Source organism: Peromyscus leucopus, chromosome 4 (assembly GCF_004664715.2).
Source record: "Peromyscus leucopus breed LL Stock chromosome 4, UCI_PerLeu_2.1, whole genome shotgun sequence".
Lineage (NCBI taxonomy): Eukaryota > Metazoa > Chordata > Mammalia > Rodentia > Cricetidae > Peromyscus > Peromyscus leucopus.
This window is the reverse complement of record NC_051066.1, coordinates 142,354,358-142,361,714: the sequence shown is the minus strand read 5'-3', so window position 1 is coordinate 142,361,714 and position 7,357 is coordinate 142,354,358.

Here is a 7,357-nt window from a genome sequence, read left to right as displayed (position 1 = left end):
AGGCACCCAGTCTAGCTTAATCCATGAGTTACAGGCCAATAAGAGACCTTGACCCAAAGAAATGGACAGTGCCCAAAGAACAACATCAGAAGTTGACCTATGACCTTCTCACACATGGCAACATGTGCACTCATATACAGAAACATGAACAAACACATACATGAGTTTTTAAAAACCCCACCATTACAACAGAACAGTCTTGTTAAAGTTCAGCTTCGGGAGTCCCACTCTCTCACTCTGCCCCTGGAGCCTTTCTGTCTGTTTTGAAGGGCATGGGAAAGGCCAGGTCTTGACCTCCTCTCGCTGCTCTTGGTCACAACCATTGAACAGGGTAACTTTTCCATCATGCGATGTTCTACTCCTTAATGCCAGATCCTGTGAACTCTGAGATTATCCTACCCTCTCCCTCGGTGGATCTGAAGCTAAGGAGTCACTTTCTCAGTGTAGAGGGGCTGTGGGGAAGGACAAAGACACAGCGAGCTCTCAGGGACTTCAGAGACTGCTCAGGACCTGGGACAGCACCACGGCTTCTGCCAGGATCCAGCAAGCACCAGCGTCCCACCCTAGGAGTCTGCTACTCTTTCCATGGGAGGGGACTGCTTTCCGCATGCCCTGGACCCTCGTAGCCCCGATTATTAATGGCTTCCACATATACCACTACCCGCTATTACCTCTACTTTCATATGATGCTGGGTTGTGCTGAGAGGGGCTCTGGAGGGCTCACTTGGCCCATATGGAGGTCCTTGGCTGAGCAGAGCTCTCCCTCGGCATTCCATCACTAGAAGCCATCCTCATTTGCCTACACAGGACCATCAGCTATACCAAGTAAGCACAAGACACAGAGCCATGCAAAGAGAGCTTCCTCAGAGAAACCAGCTCCCACAGGCTTTCTAACAAGGGTGCTGGGAGTTGGGATTTTGGCTAACCAATCAATTCCTGAGGTTGTTACACATGGCTCAAAGACGAAATCTCAGAATTATAACAGTTATATGTATACATAATGTAACTTTGACAGTACAGATCTGACATAAAAAAACTGATATATGTCCCTAAAGTATTAACCATCAGTTTTTTTTTTTTTTTTGGTTGTTTTTTTTTGTTTGTTTGTTTTTTGTTTTTGTTTTTTTGTTTTTTTTTTTTTTTTTTTTTTGGTGTGTGTGTGTGTGTGATGTTACACTAAAGCTTACATGGACAGTCAAAAGATCCAAAAATGGATAAAAATGGTGTTAAAAAATTGGAAGGATCTCCTTGCCATCTAATTTTAATACTTGATTTACTGCAACAGCAACCACATCAGTGTGGTACTGACAGACACCCATCCCAATAGCACAGAATAGAAGATACAGAAATGAGTCCAGACACCGTGCCAGACTGTCTCAAAGAGGCAAGAATTTAATTCAGGAAGTGTCATCTTCTCAACAAACAATGCTGAAACAATTTTACTTGGTCAGGGAAAGATGGAGGGAGAGAGAGAAAGAGAGAGAAGGAGAGAGAGAGATTCTTTGTACAAAACACAGCTCAACATAAACACAGAGTTAAGAATTAAGAAGAAAACTTTGAGATTTAGGTTTAAAGACAAATAGCCTTAGCTATTACACCAAAAATATAATCAATGAAAAAGAATCATTAAATTAGACTTCATCAATATTCCAAACATCTCTTTTGCAAGGAATCTAGCCTAGTTAGGGTTTCTAATACTTCAATGAAACACCATGACAGCTGGATCTCATGGAGGCATTTCCTCCCCTGATGCCCCTTCCTCTCTGATGACTCTGCCTTGCTTCAAGTTGACACACACAACCAGCCAGTACAACTGACCTCTTGTCAACTTGACACACAAATATATCACTAGTAAGCAGCAACACTTCCTTCTATTCGTCCCCAAGATCTCACATTAAAATCATAATCTTGAAAGTCCCACAGTCTTTACAAATTCAAACACATTAAAATTTCAGTCTTTATCCTCGGGAGGATTTGCCCTGGAGGAGGTGGGAATGGGGAGGTAGGCTGGGGGTAAGGGGAGGGGGTGGGAGGGGGGAGAATAGGGGAACCCGTGGCTGATACGTAGAACTGAATGGTATTGTAAAATAAAATGAAAAAAAAAAAATTCAGTCTTTAAAGTACCCAATCTTTTTTAAAAGTTCAAGTCTTTCATCTGTGGGCTCCTTAAAAATTAAAATTAAGTTGAATACCTTCTTCAAGATGGAAGAACCAGAGCTCCATCACAATCTGAACCAAGCAAAAGCAAACTCCAACAGTATAAGTAACTCGATGTCCGATTATCTGGGATTCACTCATGATCTCCTGGACTCCTCTGCCCTCTGCAGCACACAGCTCATCTTCTAGGCTCTGACTGCTCCACTCCACTGCTGCTGCTGTTCTTGGTGGTCATCCTATGGTACTGGCATCTCCAAAACACTGGGATTCCTTGCTGCAACTGGGCTGCACCTTCACCAATAGCCTCTGATAGGCTCTCTTCACGGTGCCAAGCCTCAACTTCTTTGCATGACCCCTTCAGTCCTGGGCCTTCAACTGCCACTGAGGCCAGACCTTCACCAACAGCCTCTCCTGGCCTCTCACAGTGCCAAGCCTCAGCTGCTCTCCATGACCCCTTTATGCCTTCAAAACCAGCGCCACCTGGGTAACTCTGACACATTACCTAGTCCAGCTGCCAGCATAAGGTACAACCATGGACACTTCTGGAACACAGCTTCTCTGTGCTCTCAGAAAACACTTCCCAGAAGATTCACCTCAGTGATACTGGTGTCTTCTTAATCACCACTAATTTCTTAGGTACAGCAGACCAGCACCACGTATCCCAGGAAAGCTAAGTAGTTCTGGTGTCTTGTTAATCACAGCTGATTCTTCAGCCCCAGCTGACCAGAACCACAGGGTCTTAATTCAAATAATAAATGGTCCTGATAGAATCTTTAAACTTCCTTCTAAAACTCCACAAGCCACACTTCCATCCTCTGCACTGCTCTCAACATTCTTATCTTCCAAGTTCCCACAGAACATCCTACAGAGCTCTTAACACTCAATGGCTCTTCTAGCCCAAAGTTCTGAAGTCCTTCCACGATTCTCCCAAAAACATGGCAGGTCTGTCACACCAATACCCCACTACGCTGGTACCAACTTGACTTATTTAGGGTTTCTATAGCTGCAATGAAACACCATGACCAAAACACAAGTTGAGAAGGAAAGGGTTGATTTGACTGACACTTCAACAATGCTGTTCATCACTAAGGAAGTCAGAACAGGAACTCAAGCAGGGCAGAATTCTGGAGGCAGGAGCTGATGCAGAGGCCATGGGGTCATGCTGCTTACTGGCTTGCTCAGCCTGCTTTCTCATAGAACCCAGGACCAGCAGCCGAGGGATGGCTCCACCCACAATGGGTTAGGCCCTCCTCCATTGACCACTAATTGAGAAAATGCCTTACAGCTGGATCTGATGGAGGCATTTCCTCAACTGAGGCTCCTTCCTCTCTAATGACTCTAGCTTGTATCAACTTGATGTAAAACTAGCCAACAAAACTGACCCCTTGTCAGCTTGACACACAAACATGTCACTCTTAGAATCTTTAGTTCTAGAAAGTTAGAAACTTTCTTTTTCATTTATCCCCAAGATGCCATATTAATATCACAACATAAAACATAATTTTAAAAGTCCCCGTCTTTACAAACTCAAACACATTAAAAGCTCAGTCTCTTAAAAAAAAAAAAAAAAAAAAAAAAAGTCCAGTCTCTTTAAAGAATCCAAAATCTCTTAAAAGTTCAAAGTCTCTCAACTGCAGGGTCCTGAAAAATTCAAAATTAAGTTAAATACTTTCTTAATTCAGGAAGGAAGAACCAGGCCAGGTGGTGGTGGCACACTCCTTTAATCCCAGCACTCGGGAGGCAGAGCCAGATGGATCTCTATGAGTTTAAGGCCAGGTCTACAGAGTGAGATCCAGGACAGGTACCAAACTACACAGAGAAACTCTGTCTCAAAAAACCAAAAAGAAGGAGGAGGAGGAGGAGGAGAAGAAGAAAAGAAGAAGAAAAGAAGAAGAAGAAGAAGAAGAAGAAGAAGAAGAAGAAGAAGAAGAAGAAGAAGAAGAAGAGGAAGGAAGGAAGGAAGGAAGGAAGGAAGGAAGGAAGGAAGGAAGGAAGGAAGGAAGGAAGGAAGGAAGGAAGAACGAGAGCACAGTCACAATCTGATCAAAACAAAACCAAACTCCAACAATGTAAACAACACAATGTCCAATATCTAGGTTCCTCCAAAGGGCTTAGGTCATTTTCCTGGGCCACCCTCTGCAGCACACACAGCTTGTCTTCCAGGCTCTGGCAGGTTCCACTCCTCTGCTGCTGCTGTTCTTGGTGGTCACCTTATGGTCCGGGTGTCTCCAAAATGCTGGGGTCTCTGCAACAACTGGGCTGCTCCTTCACCAATAGCCTCTCCTATACTCTTTTTTGGGACTCCAGCCCTGTCACATGATTCCAAGCCTCAGCTGCTCTCCATGACCCTTCTTTGCTTTCAAACCAGTACCATCTAGGTGACTCTTATACTACCAAGTTTGGCTGCCAATAGGAAGAACAACCTTGGCCACCACTGGAACTCAGCTCTTGGGTGCTGTCCCTGAGGAAACATTTCCCAGAAGATTTCACCTCAGTGATGCTGCTCTCTTCTTAACCACAGCTGGTTCTTCAGGCCCAGCTGACCATATCTATTGTCCCAGCAAAGCAAAGGTTTCACTTCAGTGGTCTTATCTCTTGTTAATCACAGCTGGTTCTTCAGCCTCAGCTGACCAGACACCACAGATTCACCATGCAAATGGCCCCATAGAATCTTTGCTTCCTTCTGAAATTTCACAAGCCAGGCCTTCATTGTCTGCACTGCTCTAAAAATTCTTATTTTCCAAGATCCTACCGAATAGCCCACCAAGTTTTCAACACTCAATGGCTTCTCTAGCCCAAAGTTCCAAAGTCCTCCCCCAAATAATATGGTCTGTCATAGCAATATCCCACTCCTGGTATCAATTTGTATTAGTCAGGGTTTCTATTGCTGTGATGAAACACCATGACCAAAATCAACTTGGGGATGAGAGGGTTTATTTCACTTACACTTTCAAATAGCAATTCACCATCAAAAGCAGTGAGGGCAGGAACTTAAACAGGAAGGAACCTGAAAGTGGGAGCTGACGAAGAGGCAGTGGAAGGGTGATGCTTACTGACTTATACAGCCTGCTTTCTTATCAAACCCAGGACCACCAGCCCATGGGGAGCCCCAGGCACAATGTGCTGGGCCCTTCCCCAATCACTAATTAAGGAAGAAAAAAAAAAACCCAGGTCTGCTTACAACCCAACCTTATGGAGGTTTTTGTTGTTGTTGTTTGGTTTTTTGTTTGTTTACTTTTTGGATTATCAAGATAGGGTTCCTCTGGCTGTCCCCAAACTCACTATGTAGAGAGGGCTGGCCTCGAACTCAGATCTGCTTGCCCCTGTCTCCTGAGTGCTGGGATTAAAGGTATATACCACCACTGCCTGGCTGGAGGAATTTTCTTAATTAAAGATTCCTCCTCTCAGATGATTCTAGCTGTGTCAAGTTGACATAAAACTAGCTAGCACATATACCTTACCAGACAATTCAGCAAAATGAATATGCATTTCATATCCAAAACTATTTGGAGCCAGCAAGATGGCTCAGCAGGTAGAAATCAATGCTGATGATGAGTTTGATCCCCTTTCCCAATGGTGAGGGAGAGAACCAACTTTTACAAGTTATACTTTCTCTTGCAGGAGAGTGCTGCACACGTGTGTGTGTGTGTGTGTGTGTGTGTGTGTGTGTGTGTGTCCCAAAATACATTAAAAAAATATAAGAAAAGTTGCATCTGAACATTTATGAGTGATTTGATTTCCATAGTCCAAACCTAAAACAACTCAAATATCTTTCCACAGGTAAGGGATTAAGTTGGGTTATGCTGCACTTAGATTGTGGAAAACTGTTCAAAACAAAAGAAACCCTGAGACACACCCAAGCAAATGGTGAGATCTCAAGAACTGAGTGGAGAAGAGCAGTCCCACAGCATGCTCAGTGGAATACTGTCCTCACAATGATACCGCTAAGGAGACAGAGGAGCAATGGGAGTCGGGTATGATCGTGAGGCTGTAGGCCAGGAACGCCTTCACTTAGAAAGGCAGCTCTGGTAACTGACAGAACCCATTCCACATGACTCCAAATGAGTGGCAATATGGCATAGACACACAGACACACACACACACACACAGACACACACACACACACACACACACGAGAATATGAACACCTGCATGCTGACTGAAGCCTGGAGGGACAGTTCATTGTGTGGTACCCATATCAGTTTCCTACTTTTGATACTATACTTTAGTATCATCAAACTGTGACATTAACCAGGTGTGCTGGTGCAATTCTTTGATCTCAACACTTAGGAGGCAGAGGCAGGTAGATCTCTTTGAGGTCAAGGTTATCCTGATCTACATAGAGTTCCAGGCCAGCTAAGGCTACATAATGACACCCTGTCTAAAAAACAAACTGTTGACATTGGGGAAGATGGGTGAATGATCTGTGGGATCTCTCTAGACTCTTAGAATTTCCAGTGGGCCTATGGTTAATGAGAAATAAAATCCTTCACACAAAAAAGCTACTCATTGAATATGCTTCAGATAATTTATGAATATAGAAAATAAAAACTGTAGGGTTGGGGTGTAGTCCAGTTGACAGAGTGCTTGCAAGGCATGCATGAAGCCCTGGGTTCCATCTATAGAACCATATATTTTTTAAAAAGGGGGAGGCATAATGGAACATACTTGTCATCCCATCACTTGGGAGGTGGAAGCAGGAGGACCATAAGTTCAAGGTCATGCTTGGATATATATGGAGTTTGAGGCTAACTTGGGATACATGAGATTCTGTATATATCTTATCTAAAAGAAAGAAAAGATGGAAGTATGGGAAAAGGAAGGAAGACAGGAAATCAAATACAGAGAAAGGGAGGGTAATGAACAAGAGAAAGGGAAAGAGGAAGAGGGGAAGAGAGGAATGAAGGAGAGGACAGGAGACGTCTGTGGCGGAGGCACCCACACGAGTGTGCTCTTCAATGGCTGCCCTTGGGTGCCCTCTCTGGGGCAGGATCTCATAGCAGTTGTGTCTCAGGAGCCCAGTTGTGTCCCAGGTAAGACATTGACATCTTTCTCCAGTGCAGCTGAGTCAACTCTAAAGCCTCAGGAACCACACAGTCCAACCGAACCAACTTTCCAGTCTTCTAGAGGCCCTGTTTCAACTCAGCTGAGCTTGAATGGGATGACACAGCAGATGTCCTTGTGATAGGGCAAGCCTCAG